The following is a 16,305-nucleotide window of genomic DNA, read 5'->3' as shown; positions in this document are numbered from 1 at the left end:
AAACAAACTTTTCATCGCCAACGACATCCCGTATTCCCAAGCGGTCACCCTTCCAAGTACTAACGGGACTCGACGTAACTTAACTTCTTGGAGCTGACGAGACCAGGTGCGTTCTACGTGATATGGCCGTTGACATTCATAAATGAAAATTTACCCTCCCAGTCCCAATGGATGAATAGAAAATCACTTCAAAGTGATTGAAATGTTTGTTCATTGAATTCGGACTGGTAACCATCGCGAATAAAAAAACGCGATCAACTTTGAAAAACTCTCAATGGAATTCATCCAGAATCATTCCTATAGATGAATTGAACCCATCCCTGTGTCATTGAAATTTTTGATCTACGAATTTGGACTGGTAACCATCGTGATTGAAAAAAAATTTCAAGAAATTTGTTATTGAAAACAAACTATTCATCGCCAACGACATCCCGTATTCCCAAGCGGTCACCCTTCCAAGTACTAACGGGACTCGACGTAACTTAACTTTTTGGAGCTGACGAGACCAGGTGCGTTCTACGTGATATGGCCGTTGACATTCAAAAATGAAAATTTACCCTCCCAGTCCCAATGGATGAATAGAAAATCATTTCAAAGTGATTGAAATGTTTGTTCATTGAATTCGGACTGGTAACCATCGCGAATAAAAAAACGCGATCAACTTTGAAAAACTCTCAATGGAATTCATCCAGAATCATTCCTATAGATGAATTGAACCTATCCCTGTGTCATTGAAATTTTTGATCTACGAATTTGGACTGGTAACCACCGTGATTGAAAAAAAATTTCAAGAAATTTGTTATTGAAAACAAACTTTTCATCGCCAACGACATCCCGTATTCCCAAGCGGTCACCCTTCCAAGTACTAACGGGACTCGACGTAACTTAACTTCTTGGAGCTGACGAGACCAGGTGCGTTCTACGTGATACGGCCGTTGACATTCATAAATGAAAATTTACCCTCCCAGTCCCAATGGATGAATAGAAAATCACTTCAAAGTGATTGAAATGTTTGTTCATTGAATTCGGACTGGTAACCATCGCGAATAAAAAAACGCGATCAACTTTGAAAAACTCTCAATGGAATTCATCCAGAATCATTCCTATAGATGAATTGAACCCATCCCTGTGTCATTGAAATTTTTGATCTACGAATTTGGACTGGTAACCATCGTGATTGAAAAAAAATTTCAAGAAATTTGTTATTGAAAACAAACTATTCATCGCCAACGACATTCCGTATTCCCAAGCGGTCACCCTTCCAAGTACTAACGGGACTCGACGTAACTTAACTTCTGGGAGCTGACGAGACCAGGTGCGTTCTACGTGATATGGCCGTTGACATTCAAAAATGAAAATTTACCCTCCCAGTCCCAATGGATGAATAGAAAATCACTTCAAAGTGATTGAAATGTTTGTTCATTGAATTTGGACTGGTAACCATCGCGAATAAAAAAACGCGATAAACTTTGAAAAACTCTCAATGGAATTCATCCAGAATCATTCCTATAGATGAATTGAACCTATCCCTGTGTCATTGAAATTTTTGATCTACGAATTTGGACTGGTAACCATCGTGATTGAAAAAAAATTTCAAGAAATTTGTTATTGAAAACAAACTATTCATCGCCAACGACATCCCGTATTCCCAAGCGGTCACCCTTCCAAGTACTAACGGGACTCGACGTAACTTAACTTTTTGGAGCTGACGAGACCAGGTGCGTTCTACGTGATATGGCCGTTGACATTCAAAAATGAAAATTTACCCTCCCAGTCCCAATGGATGAATAGAAAATCACTTCAAAGTGATTGAAATGTTTGTTCATTGAATTCGGACTGGTAACCATCGCGAATAAAAAAACGCGATCAACTTTGTAAAACTCTCAATGGAATTCATCCAGAATCATTCCTATAGATGAATTTTACCCATCCCTGTGTCATTGAAATTTTTGATCTACGAATTTGGACTGGTAACCATCGTGATTGAAAAAAAATTTCAAGAAATTTGTTATTGAAAACAAACTATTCATCGCCAACGACATCCCGTATTCCCAAGCGGTCACCCTTCCAAGTACTAACGGGACTCGACGTAACTTAACTTCTGGGAGCTGACGAGACCAGGTGCGTTCTACGTGATATGGCCGTTGACATTCAAAAATGAAAATTTACCCTCCCAGTCCCAATGGATGAATAGAAAATCACTTCAAAGTGATAGAAATGTTTGTTCATTGAATTCGGACTGGTAAACATCGCGAATAAAAAAACGCGATCAACTTTGAAAAACTCTCAACGGAATTCATCCAGAATCATTCCTATAGATGAATTGAACCTATCCCTGTGTCATTGAAATTTTTGATCTAAGAATTTGGACTGGTAACCATCGTGATTGAAAAAAAATTTCAAGAAATTTGTTATTGAAAACAAACTATTCATCGCCAACGACATCCCGTATTCCCAAGCGGTCACCCTTCCAAGTACTAACGGGACTCGACGTAACTTAACTTTTTGGAGCTGACGAGACCAGGTGCGTTCTACGTGATATGGCCGTTGACATTCAAAAATGAAAATTTACCCTCCCAGTCCCAATGGATGAATAGAAAATCACTTCAAAGTGATTGAAATGTTTGTTCATTGAATTCGGACTGGTAACCATCGCGAATAAAAAAACGCGATCAACTTTGTAAAACTCTCAATGGAATTCATCCAGAATCATTCCTATAGATGAATTTTACCCATCCCTGTGTCATTGAAATTTTTGATCTACGAATTTGGACTGGTAACCATCGTGATTGAAAAAAAATTTCAAGAAATTTTTTATTGAAAACAAACTATTCATCGCCAACGACATCCCGTATTCCCAAACGGTCACCCTTCCAAGTACTAACGGGACTCGACGTAACTTAACTTCTGGGAGCTGACGAGACCAGGTGCGTTCTACGTGATATGGCCGTTGACATTCAAAAATGAAAATTTACCCTCCCAGTCCCAATGGATGAATAGAAAATCACTTCAAAGTGATAGAAATGTTTGTTCATTGAATTCGGACTGGTAAACATCGCGAATAAAAAAACGCGATCAACTTTGAAAAACTCTCAACGGAATTCATCCAGAATCATTCCTATAGATGAATTGAACCTATCCCTGTGTCATTGAAATTTTTGATCTACGAATTTGGACTGGTAACCATCGTGATTGAAAAAAAATTTCAAGAAATTTGTTATTGAAAACAAACTATTCATCGCCAACGACATCCCGTATTCCCAAGCGGTCACCCTTCCAAGTACTAACGGGACTCGACGTAACTTAACTTTTTGGAGCTGACGAGACCAGGTGCGTTCTACGTGACATGGCCGTTGACATTCAAAAATGAAAATTTACCCTCCCAGTCCCAATGGATGAATAGAAAATCACTTCAAAGTGATTGAAATGTTTGTTCATTGAATTCGGACTGGTAACCATCGCGAATAAAAAAACGCGATCAACTTTGTAAAACTCTCAATGGAATTCATCCAGAATCATTCCTATAGATGAATTTTACCCATCCCTGTGTCATTGAAATTTTTGATCTACGAATTTGGACTGGTAACCATCGTGATTGAAAAAAAATTTCAAGAAATTTGTTATTGAAAACAAACTATTCATCGCCAACGACATCCCGTATTCCCAAGCGGTCACCCTTCCAAGTACTAACGGGACTCGACGTAACTTAACTTCTGGGAGCTGACGAGACCAGGTGCGTTCTACGTGATATGGCCGTTGACATTCAAAAATGAAAATTTACCCTCCCAGTCCCAATGGATGAATAGAAAATCACTTCAAAGTGATATAAATGTTTGTTCATTGAATTTGGACTGGTAACCATCGCGAATAAAAAAACGCGATAAACTTTGAAAAACTCTCAATGGAATTCATCCAGAATCATTCCTATAGATGAATTGAACCTATCCCTGTGTCATTGAAATTTTTGATCTACGAATTTGGACTGGTAACCATCGTGATTGAAAAAAAATTTCAAGAAATTTGTTATTGAAAACAAACTATTCATCGCCAACGACATCCCGTATTCCCAAGCGGTCACCCTTCCAAGTACTAACGGGACTCGACGTAACTTAACTTTTTGGAGCTGACGAGACCAGGTGCGTTCTACGTGATATGGCCGTTGACATTCAAAAATGAAAATTTACCCTCCCAGTCCCAATGGATGAATAGAAAATCACTTCAAAGTGATTGAAATGTTTGTTCATTGAATTCGGACTGGTAACCATCGCGAATAAAAAAACGCGATCAACTTTGAAAAATTCTCAATGGAATTCATCCAGAATCATTCCTATAGATGAATTGAACCCATCCCTGTGTCATTGAAATTTTTGATCTACGAATTTGGACTGGTAACCATCGTGATTGAAAAAAAATTTCAAGAAATTTGTTATTGAAAACAAACTATTCATCGCCAACGACATCCCGTATTCCCAAGCGGTCACCCTTCCAAGTACTAACGGGACTCGACGTAACTTAACTTTTTGGAGCTGACGAGACCAGGTGCGTTCTACGTGATATGGCCGTTGACATTCAAAAATGAAAATTTACCCTCCCAGTCCCAATGGATGAATAGAAAATCACTTCAAAGTGATTGAAATGTTTGTTCATTGAATTCGGACTGGTAACCATCGCGAATAAAAAAACGCGATCAACTTTGTAAAACTCTCAATGGAATTCATCCAGAATCATTCCTATAGATGAATTTTACCCATCCCTGTGTCATTGAAATTTTTGATCTACGAATTTGGACTGGTAACCATCGTGATTGAAAAAAAATTTCAAGAAATTTGTTATTGAAAACAAACTATTCATCGCCAACGACATCCCGTATTCCCAAGCGGTCACCCTTCCAAGTACTAACGGGACTCGACGTAACTTAACTTCTGGGAGCTGACGAGACCAGGTGCGTTCTACGTGATATGGCCGTTGACATTCAAAAATGAAAATTTACCCTCCCAGTCCCAATGGATGAATAGAAAATCACTTCAAAGTGATAGAAATGTTTGTTCATTGAATTCGGACTGGTAAACATCGCGAATAAAAAAACGCGATCAACTTTGAAAAACTCTCAACGGAATTCATCCAGAATCATTCCTATAGATGAATTGAACCTATCCCTGTGTCATTGAAATTTTTGATCTAAGAATTTGGACTGGTAACCATCGTGATTGAAAAAAAATTTCAAGAAATTTGTTATTGAAAACAAACTATTCATCGCCAACGACATCCCGTATTCCCAAGCGGTCACCCTTCCAAGTACTAACGGGACTCGACGTAACTTAACTTTTTGGAGCTGACGAGACCAGGTGCGTTCTACGTGATATGGCCGTTGACATTCAAAAATGAAAATTTACCCTCCCAGTCCCAATGGATGAATAGAAAATCACTTCAAAGTGATTGAAATGTTTGTTCATTGAATTCGGACTGGTAACCATCGCGAATAAAAAAACGCGATCAACTTTGTAAAACTCTCAATGGAATTCATCCAGAATCATTCCTATAGATGAATTTTACCCATCCCTGTGTCATTGAAATTTTTGATCTACGAATTTGGACTGGTAACCATCGTGATTGAAAAAAAATTTCAAGAAATTTTTTATTGAAAACAAACTATTCATCGCCAACGACATCCCGTATTCCCAAGCGGTCACCCTTCCAAGTACTAACGGGACTCGACGTAACTTAACTTCTGGGAGCTGACGAGACCAGGTGCGTTCTACGTGATATGGCCGTTGACATTCAAAAATGAAAATTTACCCTCCCAGTCCCAATGGATGAATAGAAAATCACTTCAAAGTGATAGAAATGTTTGTTCATTGAATTTGGACTGGTAACCATCGCGAATAAAAAAACGCGATAAACTTTGAAAAACTCTCAATGGAATTCATCCAGAATCATTCCTATAGATGAATTGAACCTATCCCTGTGTCATTGAAATTTTTGATCTACGAATTTGGACTGGTAACCATCGTGATTGAAAAAAAATTTCAAGAAATTTGTTATTGAAAACAAACTATTCATCGCCAACGACATCCCGTATTCCCAAGCGGTCACCCTTCCAAGTACTAACGGGACTCGACGTAACTTAACTTTTTGGAGCTGACGAGACCAGGTGCGTTCTACGTGATATGGCCGTTGACATTCAAAAATGAAAATTTACCCTCCCAGTCCCAATGGATGAATAGAAAATCACTTCAAAGTGATTGAAATGTTTGTTCATTGAATTCGGACTGGTAACCATCGCGAATAAAAAAACGCGATCAACTTTGAAAAATTCTCAATGGAATTCATCCAGAATCATTCCTATAGATGAATTGAACCCATCCCTGTGTCATTGAAATTTTTGATCTACGAATTTGGACTGGTAACCATCGTGATTGAAAAAAAATTTCAAGAAATTTGTTATTGAAAACAAACTATTCATCGCCAACGACATCCCGTATTCCCAAGCGGTCACCCTTCCAAGTACTAACGGGACTCGACGTAACTTAACTTTTTGGAGCTGACGAGACCAGGTGCGTTCTACGTGATATGGCCGTTGACATTCAAAAATGAAAATTTACCCTCCCAGTCCCAATGGATGAATAGAAAATCACTTCAAAGTGATTGAAATGTTTGTTCATTGAATTCGGACTGGTAACCATCGCGAATAAAAAAACGCGATCAACTTTGAAAAATTCTCAATGGAATTCATCCAGAATCATTCCTATAGATGAATTGAACCCATCCCTGTGTCATTGAAATTTTTGATCTACGAATTTGGACTGGTAACCATCGTGATTGAAAAAAAATTTCAAGAAATTTGTTATTGAAAACAAACTATTCATCGCCAACGACATCCCGTATTCCCAAGCGGTCACCCTTCCAAGTACTAACGGGACTCGACGTAACTTAACTTCTGGGAGCTGACGAGACCAGGTGCGTTCTACGTGATATGGCCGTTGACATTCAAAAATGAAAATTTACCCTCCCAGTCCCAATGGATGAATAGAAAATCACTTCAAAGTGATTGAAATGTTTGTTCATTGAATTTGGACTGGTAACCATCGCGAATAAAAAAACGCGATAAACTTTGAAAAACTCTCAATGGAATTCATCCAGAATCATTCCTATAGATGAATTGAACCTATCCATGTGTCATTGAAATTTTTGATCTACGAATTTGGACTGGTAACCATCGTGATTGAAAAAAAATTTCAAGAAATTTGTTATTGAAAACAAACTATTCATCGCCAACGACATCCCGTATTCCCAAGCGGTCACCCTTCCAAGTACTAACGGGACTCGACGTAACTTAACTTCTGGGAGCTGACGAGACCAGGTGCGTTCTACGTGATATGGCCGTTGACATTCAAAAATGAAAATTTACCCTCCCAGTCCCAATGGATGAATAGAAAATCACTTCAAAGTGATTGAAATGTTTGTTCATTGAATTCGGACTGGTAACCATCGCGAATAAAAAAACGCGATCAACTTTGAAAAACTCTCAATGGAATTCATCCAGAATCATTCCTATAGATGAATTGAACCCATCCCTGTGTCATTGAAATTTTTGATCTACGAATTTGGACTGGTAACCATCGTGATTGAAAAAAAATTTCAAGAAATTTGTTATTGAAAACAAACTATTCATCGCCAACGACATCCCGTATTCCCAAGCGGTCACCCTTCCAAGTACTAACGGGACTCGACGTAACTTAACTTTTTGGAGCTGACGAGACCAGGTGCGTTCTACGTGATATGGCCGTTGACATTCAAAAATGAAAATTTACCCTCCCAGTCCCAATGGATGAATAGAAAATCACTTCAAAGTGATTGAAATGTTTGTTCATTGAATTCGGACTGGTAACCATCGCGAATAAAAAAACGCGATCAACTTTGAAAAACTCTCAATGGAATTCATCCACAATCATTCCTATAGATGAATTGAACCCATCCCTGTGTCATTGAAATTTTTGATCTACGAATTTGGACTGGTAACCATCGTGATTGAAAAAAAATTTCAAGAAATTTGTTATTGAAAACAAACTATTCATCGCCAACGACATCCCGTATTCCCAAGCGGTCACCCTTCCAAGTACTAACGGGACTCGACGTAACTTAACTTCTGGGAGCTGACGAGACAAGGTGCGTTCTACGTGATATGGCCGTTGACATTCAAAAATGAAAATTTACCCTCCCAGTCCCAATGGATGAATAGAAAATCACTTCAAAGTGATTGAAATGTTTGTTCATTGAATTCGGACTGGTAACCATCGCGAATAAAAAAACGCGATCAACTTTGAAAAACTCTCAATGGAATTCATCCAGAATCATTCCTATAGATGAATTGAACCCATCCCTGTGTCATTGAAATTTTTGATCTACGAATTTGGACTGGTAACCATCGTGATTGAAAAAAAATTTCAAGAAATTTGTTATTGAAAACAAACTATTCATCGCCAACGACATCCCGTATTCCCAAGCGGTCACCCTTCCAAGTACTAACGGGACTCGACGTAACTTAACTTTTTGGAGCTGACGAGACAGGATGCGTTCTACGTGATATGGCCGTTGACATTCAAAAATGAAAATTTACCCTCCCAGTCCCAATGGATGAATAGAAAATCACTTCAAAGTGATTGAAATGTTTATTCATTGAATTCGGACTGGTAAACATCGCGAATAAAAAAACGCGATCAACTTTGAAAAACTCTCAACGGAATTCATCCAGAATCATTCCTATAGATGAATTGAACCTATCCCTGTGTCATTGAAATTTTTGATCTACGAATTTGGACTGGTAACCATCGTGATTGAAAAAAAATTTCAAGAAATTTGTTATTGAAAACAAACTATTCATCGCCAACGACATCCCGTATTCCCAAGCGGTCACCCTTCCAAGTACTAACGGGACTCGACGTAACTTAACTTCTGGGAGCTGACGAGACCAGGTGCGTTCTACGTGATATGGCCGTTGACATTCAAAAATGAAAATTTACCCTCCCAGTCCCAATGGATGAATAGAAAATCACTTCAAAGTGATAGAAATGTTTGTTCATTGAATTCGGACTGGTAACCATCGCGAATAAAAAAACGCGATCAACTTTGAAAAACTCTCAATGGAATTCATCCAGAATCATTCCTATAGATGAATTGAACCTATCCCTGTGTCATTGAAATTTTTGATCTACGAATTTGGACTGGTAACCAGAGTGATTGAAAAAAAATTTCAAGAAATTTGTTATTGAAAACAAACTTTTCATCGCCAACGACATCCCGTATTCCCAAGCGGTCACCCTTCCAAGTACTAACGGGACTCGACGTAACTTAACTTCTGGGAGCTGACGAGACCAGGTGCGTTCTACGTGATATGGCCGTTGACATTCAAAAATGAAAATTTACCCTCCCAGTCCCAATGGATGAATAGAAAATCACTTCAAAGTGATAGAAATGTTTATTCATTGAATTCGGACTGGTAAACATTGCGAATAAAAAAACGCGATCAACTTTGAAAAACTCTCAACGGAATTCATCCAGAATCATTCCTATAGATGAATTGAACCTATCCCTGTGTCATTGAAATTTTTGATCTACGAATTTGGACTGGTAACCATCGTGATTGAAAAAAAATTTCAAGAAATTTGTTATTGAAAACAAACTATTCATCGCCAACAACATCCCGTATTCCCAAGCGGTCACCCTTCCAAGTACTAACGGGACTCGACGTAACTTAACTTCTGGGAGCTGACGAGACCAGGTGCGTTCTACGTGATATGCCCGTTGACATTCAAAAATGAAAATTTACCCTCCCAGTCCCAATGGATGAATAGAAAATCACTTCAAAGTGATTGAAATGTTTGTTCATTGAATTCGGACTGGTAACCATCGCGAATAAAAAAACGCGATCAACTTTGAAAAACTCTCAATGGAATTCATCCAGAATCATTCCTATAGATGAATTGAAGCTATCCCTGTGTCATTGAAATTTTTGATCTACGAATTTGGACTGGTAACCACCGTGATTGAAAAAAAATTTCAAGAAATTTGTTATTGAAAACAAACTTTTCATCGCCAACGACATCCCGTATTCCCAAGCGGTCACCCTTCCAAGTACTAACGGGACTCGACGTAACTTAACTTCTTGGAGCTGACGAGACCAGGTGCGTTCTACGTGATATGGCCGTTGACATTCAAAAATGAAAATTTACCCTCCCAGTCCCAATGGATGAATAGAAAATCACTTCAAAGTGATTGAAATGTTTGTTCATTGAATTCGGACTGGTAACCATCGCGAATAAAAAAACGCGATCAACTTTGAAAAACTCTCAATGGAATTCATCCAGAATCATTCCTATAGATGAATTGAACCCATCCCTGTGTCATTGAAATTTTTGATCTACGAATTTGGACTGGTAACCATCGTGATTGAAAAAAAATTTCAAGAAATTTGTTATTGAAAACAAACTATTCATCGCCAACGACATCCCGTATTCCCAAGCGGTCACCCTTCCAAGTACTAACGGGACTCGACGTAACTTAACTTCTGGGAGCTGACGAGACCAGGTGCGTTCTACGTGATATGGCCGTTGACATTCAAAAATGAAAATTTACCCTCCCAGTCCCAATGGATGAATAGAAAATCACTTCAAAGTGATAGAAATGTTTGTTCATTGAATTCGGACTGGTAACCATCGCGAATAAAAAAACGCGATCAACTTTGAAAAACTCTCAATGGAATTCATCCAGAATCATTCCTATAGATGAATTGAACCTATCCCTGTGTCATTGAAATTTTTGATCTACGAATTTGGACTGGTAACCATCGTGATTGAAAAAAAATTTCAAGAAATTTGTTATTGAAAACAAACTATTCATCGCCAACGACATCCCGTATTCCCAAGCGGTCACCCTTCCAAGTACTAACGGGACTCGACGTAACTTAACTTCTGGGATCTGACGAGACAAGGTGCGTTCTACGTGATATGGCCGTTGACATTCAAAAATGAAAATTTACCCTCCCAGTCCCAATGGATGAATAGAAAATCACTTCAAAGTGATTGAAATGTTTGTTCATTGAATTTGGACTGGTAACCATCGCGAATAAAAAAACGCGATAAACTTTGAAAAACTCTCAATGGAATTCATCCAGAATCATTCCTATAGATGAATTGAACCTATCCCTGTGTCATTGAAATTTTTGATCTACGAATTTTGACTGGTAACCATCGTGATTGAAAAAAAATTTCAAGAAATTTGTTATTGAAAACAAACTATTCATCGCCAACGACATCCCGTATTCCCAAGCGGTCACCCTTCCAAGTACTAACGGGACTCGACGTAACTTAACTTCTGGGAGCTGACGAGACCAGGTGCGTTCTACGTGATATGGCCGTTGACATTCAAAAATGAAAATTTACCCTCCCAGTCCCAATGGATGAATAGAAAATCACTTCAAAGTGATAGAAATGTTTATTCATTGAATTCGGACTGGTAAACATCGCGAATAAAAAAACGCGATCAACTTTGAAAAACTCTCAACGGAATTCATCCAGAATCATTCCTATAGATGAATTGAACCCATCCCTGTGTCATTGAAATTTTTGATCTACGAATTTGGACTGGTAACCATCGTGATTGAAAAAAAATTTCAAGAAATTTGTTATTGAAAACAAACTATTCATCGCCAACGACATCCCGTATTCCCAAGCGGTCACCCTTCCAAGTACTAACGGGACTCGACGTAACTTAACTTCTGGGAGCTGACGAGACCAGGTGCGTTCTACGTGATATGGCCGTTGACATTCAAAAATGAAAATTTACCCTCCCAGTCCCAATGGATGAATAGAAAATCACTTCAAAGTGATTGAAATGTTTGTTCATTGAATTCGGACTGGTAACCATCGCGAATAAAAAAACGCGATCAACTTTGAAAAACTCTCAATGGAATTCATCCACAATCATTCCTATAGATGAATTGAACCCATCCCTATGTCATTGAAATTTTTGATCTAAGAATTTGGACTGGTAACCATCGTGATTGAAAAAACTTTCAATAAATTTGTTATTGTAAACAAACTATTCATCGCCAACGACATCCCGTATTCCCAAGCGGTCACCCTTCCAAGTACTAACGGGACTCGACGTAACTTAACTTCTGGGAGCTGACGAGACCAGGTGCGTTCTACGTGATATGGCCGTTGACATTAAAAAATTAAAATTTACCCTCCGAATCCCAATGGATGAATAGAAAATCACTTCAAAGTGATTGAAATGTTTGTTCATTGAATTCGGACTGGTAACCATCGCGAATAAAAAAACGCGATCAACTTTGAAAAACTCTCAATGGAATTCATCCAGAATCATTCCTATAGATGAATTGAACCTATCCCTGTGTCATTGAAATTTTTGATCTACGAATTTGGACTGGTAACCACCGTGATTGAAAAAAAATTTCAAGAAATTTGTTATTGAAAACAAACTTTTCATCGCCAACGACATCCCGTATTCCCAAGCGGTCACCCTTCCAAGTACTAACGGGACTCGACGTAACTTAACTTCTTGGAGCTGACGAGACCAGGTGCGTTCTACGTGATATGGCCGTTGACATTCAAAAATGAAAATTTACCCTCCCAGTCCCAATGGATGAATAGAAAATCACTTCAAAGTGATTGAAATGTTTGTTCATTGAATTCGGACTGGTAACCATCGCGAATAAAAAAACGCGATCAACTTTGAAAAACTCTCAATGGAATTCATCCAGAATCATTCCTATAGATGAATTGAACCCATCCCTGTGTCATTGAAATTTTTGATCTACGAATTTGGACTGGTAACCATCGTGATTGAAAAAAAATTTCAAGAAATTTGTTATTGAAAACAAACTATTCATCGCCAACGACATCCCGTATTCCCAAGCGGTCACCCTTCCAAGTACTAACGGGACTCGACGTAACTTAACTTCTGGGAGCTGACGAGACCAGGTGCGTTCTACGTGATATGGCCGTTGACATTCAAAAATGAAAATTTACCCTCCCAGTCCCAATGGATGAATAGAAAATCACTTCAAAGTGATAGAAATGTTTGTTCATTGAATTCGGACTGGTAACCATCGCGAATAAAAAAACGCGATCAACTTTGAAAAACTCTCAATGGAATTCATCCAGAATCATTCCTATAGATGAATTGAACCTATCCCTGTGTCATTGAAATTTTTGATCTACGAATTTGGACTGGTAACCATCGTGATTGAAAAAAAATTTCAAGAAATTTGTTATTGAAAACAAACTATTCATCGCCAACGACATCCCGTATTCCCAAGCGGTCACCCTTCCAAGTACTAACGGGACTCGACGTAACTTAACTTCTGGGATCTGACGAGACAAGGTGCGTTCTACGTGATATGGCCGTTGACATTCAAAAATGAAAATTTACCCTCCCAGTCCCAATGGATGAATAGAAAATCACTTCAAAGTGATTGAAATGTTTGTTCATTGAATTTGGACTGGTAACCATCGCGAATAAAAAAACGCGATAAACTTTGAAAAACTCTCAATGGAATTCATCCAGAATCATTCCTATAGATGAATTGAACCTATCCCTGTGTCATTGAAATTTTTGATCTACGAATTTTGACTGGTAACCATCGTGATTGAAAAAAAATTTCAAGAAATTTGTTATTGAAAACAAACTATTCATCGCCAACGACATCCCGTATTCCCAAGCGGTCACCCTTCCAAGTACTAACGGGACTCGACGTAACTTAACTTCTGGGAGCTGACGAGACCAGGTGCGTTCTACGTGATATGGCCGTTGACATTCAAAAATGAAAATTTACCCTCCCAGTCCCAATGGATGAATAGAAAATCACTTCAAAGTGATAGAAATGTTTATTCATTGAATTCGGACTGGTAAACATCGCGAATAAAAAAACGCGATCAACTTTGAAAAACTCTCAACGGAATTCATCCAGAATCATTCCTATAGATGAATTGAACCCATCCCTGTGTCATTGAAATTTTTGATCTACGAATTTGGACTGGTAACCATCGTGATTGAAAAAAAATTTCAAGAAATTTGTTATTGAAAACAAACTATTCATCGCCAACGACATCCCGTATTCCCAAGCGGTCACCCTTCCAAGTACTAACGGGACTCGACGTAACTTAACTTCTGGGAGCTGACGAGACCAGGTGCGTTCTACGTGATATGGCCGTTGACATTCAAAAATGAAAATTTACCCTCCCAGTCCCAATGGATGAATAGAAAATCACTTCAAAGTGATAGAAATGTTTATTCATTGAATTCGGACTGGTAAACATCGCGAATAAAAAAACGCGATCAACTTTGAAAAACTCTCAACGGAATTCATCCAGAATCATTCCTATAGATGAATTGAACCCATCCCTGTGTCATTGAAATTTTTGATCTACGAATTTGGACTGGTAACCATCGTGATTGAAAAAAAATTTCAAGAAATTTGTTATTGAAAACAAACTATTCATCGCCAACGACATCCCGTATTCCCAAGCGGTCACCCTTCCAAGTACTAACGGGACTCGACGTAACTTAACTTCTGGGAGCTGACGAGACCAGGTGCGTTCTACGTGATATGGCCGTTGACATTCAAAAATGAAAATTTACCCTCCCAGTCCCAATGGATGAATAGAAAATCACTTCAAAGTGATTGAAATGTTTGTTCATTGAATTCGGACTGGTAACCATCGCGAATAAAAAAACGCGATCAACTTTGAAAAACTCTCAATGGAATTCATCCACAATCATTCCTATAGATGAATTGAACCCATCCCTATGTCATTGAAATTTTTGATCTAAGAATTTGGACTGGTAACCATCGTGATTGAAAAAACTTTCAATAAATTTGTTATTGTAAACAAACTATTCATCGCCAACGACATCCCGTATTCCCAAGCGGTCACCCTTCCAAGTACTAACGGGACTCGACGTAACTTAACTTCTGGGAGCTGACGAGACCAGGTGCGTTCTACGTGATATGGCCGTTGACATTAAAAAATTAAAATTTACCCTCCGAATCCCAATGGATGAATAGAAAATCACTTCAAAGTGATTGAAATGTTTGTTCATTGAATTCGGACTGGTAACCATCGCGAATAAAAAAACGCGATCAACTTTGAAAAACTCTCAATGGAATTCATCCAGAATCATTCCTATAGATGAATTGAACCTATCCCTGTGTCATTGAAATTTTTGATCTACGAATTTGGACTGGTAACCACCGTGATTGAAAAAAAATTTCAAGAAATTTGTTATTGAAAACAAACTTTTCATCGCCAACGACATCCCGTATTCCCAAGCGGTCACCCTTCCAAGTACTAACGGGACTCGACGTAACTTAACTTCTTGGAGCTGACGAGACCAGGTGCGTTCTACGTGATATGGCCGTTGACATTCAAAAATGAAAATTTACCCTCCCAGTCCCAATGGATGAATAGAAAATCACTTCAAAGTGATTGAAATGTTTGTTCATTGAATTCGGACTGGTAACCATCGCGAATAAAAAAACGCGATCAACTTTGAAAAACTCTCAATGGAATTCATCCAGAATCATTCCTATAGATGAATTGAACCCATCCCTGTGTCATTGAAATTTTTGATCTACGAATTTGGACTGGTAACCATCGTGATTGAAAAAAAATTTCAAGAAATTTGTTATTGAAAACAAACTATTCATCGCCAACGACATCCCGTATTCCCAAGCGGTCACCCTTCCAAGTACTAACGGGACTCGATGTAACTTAACTTCTGGGAGCTGACGAGACCAGGTGCGTTCTACGTGATATGGCCGTTGACATTCAAAAATGAAAATTTACCCTCCCAGTCCCAATGGATGAATAGAAAATCACTTCAAAGTGATAGAAATGTTTGTTCATTGAATTCGGACTGGTAACCATCGCGAATAAAAAAACGCGATCAACTTTGAAAAACTCTCAATGGAATTCATCCAGAATCATTCCTATAGATGAATTGAACCTATCCCTGTGTCATTGAAATTTTTGATCTACGAATTTGGACTGGTAACCATCGTGATTGAAAAAAAATTTCAAGAAATTTGTTATTGAAAACAAACTATTCATCGCCAACGACATCCCGTATTCCCAAGCGGTCACCCTTCCAAGTACTAACGGGACTCGACGTAACTTAACTTCTGGGATCTGACGAGACAAGGTGCGTTCTACGTGATATGGCCGTTGACATTCAAAAATGAAAATTTACCCTCCCAGTCCCAATGGATGAATAGAAAATCAC

At 38.4% G+C, this 16,305-nt stretch overlaps 41 pseudogenes; all 41 read right to left on the bottom strand.

The window, feature by feature from the left end:
• Positions 1–15: 15 nt before the first annotated feature.
• LOC124345501 lies at positions 16–134 on the bottom strand (annotated as a pseudogene).
• Positions 135–418: 284 nt separating this feature from the next.
• LOC124345806 lies at positions 419–537 on the bottom strand (annotated as a pseudogene).
• A 284-nt stretch (positions 538–821) lies between these two features.
• Positions 822–940, bottom strand: LOC124345793 (annotated as a pseudogene).
• A 284-nt stretch (positions 941–1,224) lies between these two features.
• LOC124345214 lies at positions 1,225–1,343 on the bottom strand (annotated as a pseudogene).
• Positions 1,344–1,627: 284 nt separating this feature from the next.
• Positions 1,628–1,746, bottom strand: LOC124345805 (annotated as a pseudogene).
• A 284-nt stretch (positions 1,747–2,030) lies between these two features.
• On the bottom strand, positions 2,031–2,149 carry LOC124344641 (annotated as a pseudogene).
• Positions 2,150–2,433: 284 nt separating this feature from the next.
• LOC124345804 lies at positions 2,434–2,552 on the bottom strand (annotated as a pseudogene).
• Positions 2,553–2,836: 284 nt separating this feature from the next.
• LOC124344669 lies at positions 2,837–2,955 on the bottom strand (annotated as a pseudogene).
• Positions 2,956–3,239: 284 nt separating this feature from the next.
• On the bottom strand, positions 3,240–3,358 carry LOC124345901 (annotated as a pseudogene).
• A 284-nt stretch (positions 3,359–3,642) lies between these two features.
• LOC124344639 lies at positions 3,643–3,761 on the bottom strand (annotated as a pseudogene).
• A 284-nt stretch (positions 3,762–4,045) lies between these two features.
• LOC124345803 lies at positions 4,046–4,164 on the bottom strand (annotated as a pseudogene).
• A 284-nt stretch (positions 4,165–4,448) lies between these two features.
• On the bottom strand, positions 4,449–4,567 carry LOC124345802 (annotated as a pseudogene).
• Positions 4,568–4,851: 284 nt separating this feature from the next.
• LOC124344638 lies at positions 4,852–4,970 on the bottom strand (annotated as a pseudogene).
• Positions 4,971–5,254: 284 nt separating this feature from the next.
• On the bottom strand, positions 5,255–5,373 carry LOC124345800 (annotated as a pseudogene).
• A 284-nt stretch (positions 5,374–5,657) lies between these two features.
• On the bottom strand, positions 5,658–5,776 carry LOC124344637 (annotated as a pseudogene).
• A 284-nt stretch (positions 5,777–6,060) lies between these two features.
• LOC124345799 lies at positions 6,061–6,179 on the bottom strand (annotated as a pseudogene).
• Positions 6,180–6,463: 284 nt separating this feature from the next.
• LOC124345798 lies at positions 6,464–6,582 on the bottom strand (annotated as a pseudogene).
• Positions 6,583–6,866: 284 nt separating this feature from the next.
• LOC124344636 lies at positions 6,867–6,985 on the bottom strand (annotated as a pseudogene).
• Positions 6,986–7,269: 284 nt separating this feature from the next.
• On the bottom strand, positions 7,270–7,388 carry LOC124344635 (annotated as a pseudogene).
• Positions 7,389–7,672: 284 nt separating this feature from the next.
• LOC124345797 lies at positions 7,673–7,791 on the bottom strand (annotated as a pseudogene).
• A 284-nt stretch (positions 7,792–8,075) lies between these two features.
• On the bottom strand, positions 8,076–8,194 carry LOC124345549 (annotated as a pseudogene).
• A 284-nt stretch (positions 8,195–8,478) lies between these two features.
• Positions 8,479–8,597, bottom strand: LOC124345950 (annotated as a pseudogene).
• Positions 8,598–8,881: 284 nt separating this feature from the next.
• LOC124346731 lies at positions 8,882–9,000 on the bottom strand (annotated as a pseudogene).
• A 284-nt stretch (positions 9,001–9,284) lies between these two features.
• LOC124346730 lies at positions 9,285–9,403 on the bottom strand (annotated as a pseudogene).
• Positions 9,404–9,687: 284 nt separating this feature from the next.
• On the bottom strand, positions 9,688–9,806 carry LOC124345244 (annotated as a pseudogene).
• Positions 9,807–10,090: 284 nt separating this feature from the next.
• On the bottom strand, positions 10,091–10,209 carry LOC124345500 (annotated as a pseudogene).
• A 284-nt stretch (positions 10,210–10,493) lies between these two features.
• Positions 10,494–10,612, bottom strand: LOC124346729 (annotated as a pseudogene).
• A 284-nt stretch (positions 10,613–10,896) lies between these two features.
• On the bottom strand, positions 10,897–11,015 carry LOC124344735 (annotated as a pseudogene).
• Positions 11,016–11,299: 284 nt separating this feature from the next.
• On the bottom strand, positions 11,300–11,418 carry LOC124346728 (annotated as a pseudogene).
• A 284-nt stretch (positions 11,419–11,702) lies between these two features.
• Positions 11,703–11,821, bottom strand: LOC124346727 (annotated as a pseudogene).
• Positions 11,822–12,104: 283 nt separating this feature from the next.
• On the bottom strand, positions 12,105–12,223 carry LOC124346725 (annotated as a pseudogene).
• A 284-nt stretch (positions 12,224–12,507) lies between these two features.
• On the bottom strand, positions 12,508–12,626 carry LOC124345499 (annotated as a pseudogene).
• A 284-nt stretch (positions 12,627–12,910) lies between these two features.
• On the bottom strand, positions 12,911–13,029 carry LOC124346724 (annotated as a pseudogene).
• A 284-nt stretch (positions 13,030–13,313) lies between these two features.
• Positions 13,314–13,432, bottom strand: LOC124344734 (annotated as a pseudogene).
• Positions 13,433–13,716: 284 nt separating this feature from the next.
• On the bottom strand, positions 13,717–13,835 carry LOC124346723 (annotated as a pseudogene).
• A 284-nt stretch (positions 13,836–14,119) lies between these two features.
• On the bottom strand, positions 14,120–14,238 carry LOC124346722 (annotated as a pseudogene).
• Positions 14,239–14,522: 284 nt separating this feature from the next.
• On the bottom strand, positions 14,523–14,641 carry LOC124346721 (annotated as a pseudogene).
• A 283-nt stretch (positions 14,642–14,924) lies between these two features.
• LOC124346720 lies at positions 14,925–15,043 on the bottom strand (annotated as a pseudogene).
• A 284-nt stretch (positions 15,044–15,327) lies between these two features.
• On the bottom strand, positions 15,328–15,446 carry LOC124345498 (annotated as a pseudogene).
• Positions 15,447–15,730: 284 nt separating this feature from the next.
• Positions 15,731–15,849, bottom strand: LOC124344848 (annotated as a pseudogene).
• A 284-nt stretch (positions 15,850–16,133) lies between these two features.
• Positions 16,134–16,252, bottom strand: LOC124344732 (annotated as a pseudogene).
• Between the last annotated feature and the right edge of the window lie 53 nt (positions 16,253–16,305).

This window comes from Daphnia pulicaria, chromosome 6, assembly GCF_021234035.1.
Source record: "Daphnia pulicaria isolate SC F1-1A chromosome 6, SC_F0-13Bv2, whole genome shotgun sequence".
Taxonomy (NCBI): domain Eukaryota; kingdom Metazoa; phylum Arthropoda; class Branchiopoda; order Diplostraca; family Daphniidae; genus Daphnia; species Daphnia pulicaria.
Note: the sequence above shows the minus strand (reverse complement) of the source record. Positions and strands in the feature narration are given on the sequence as shown.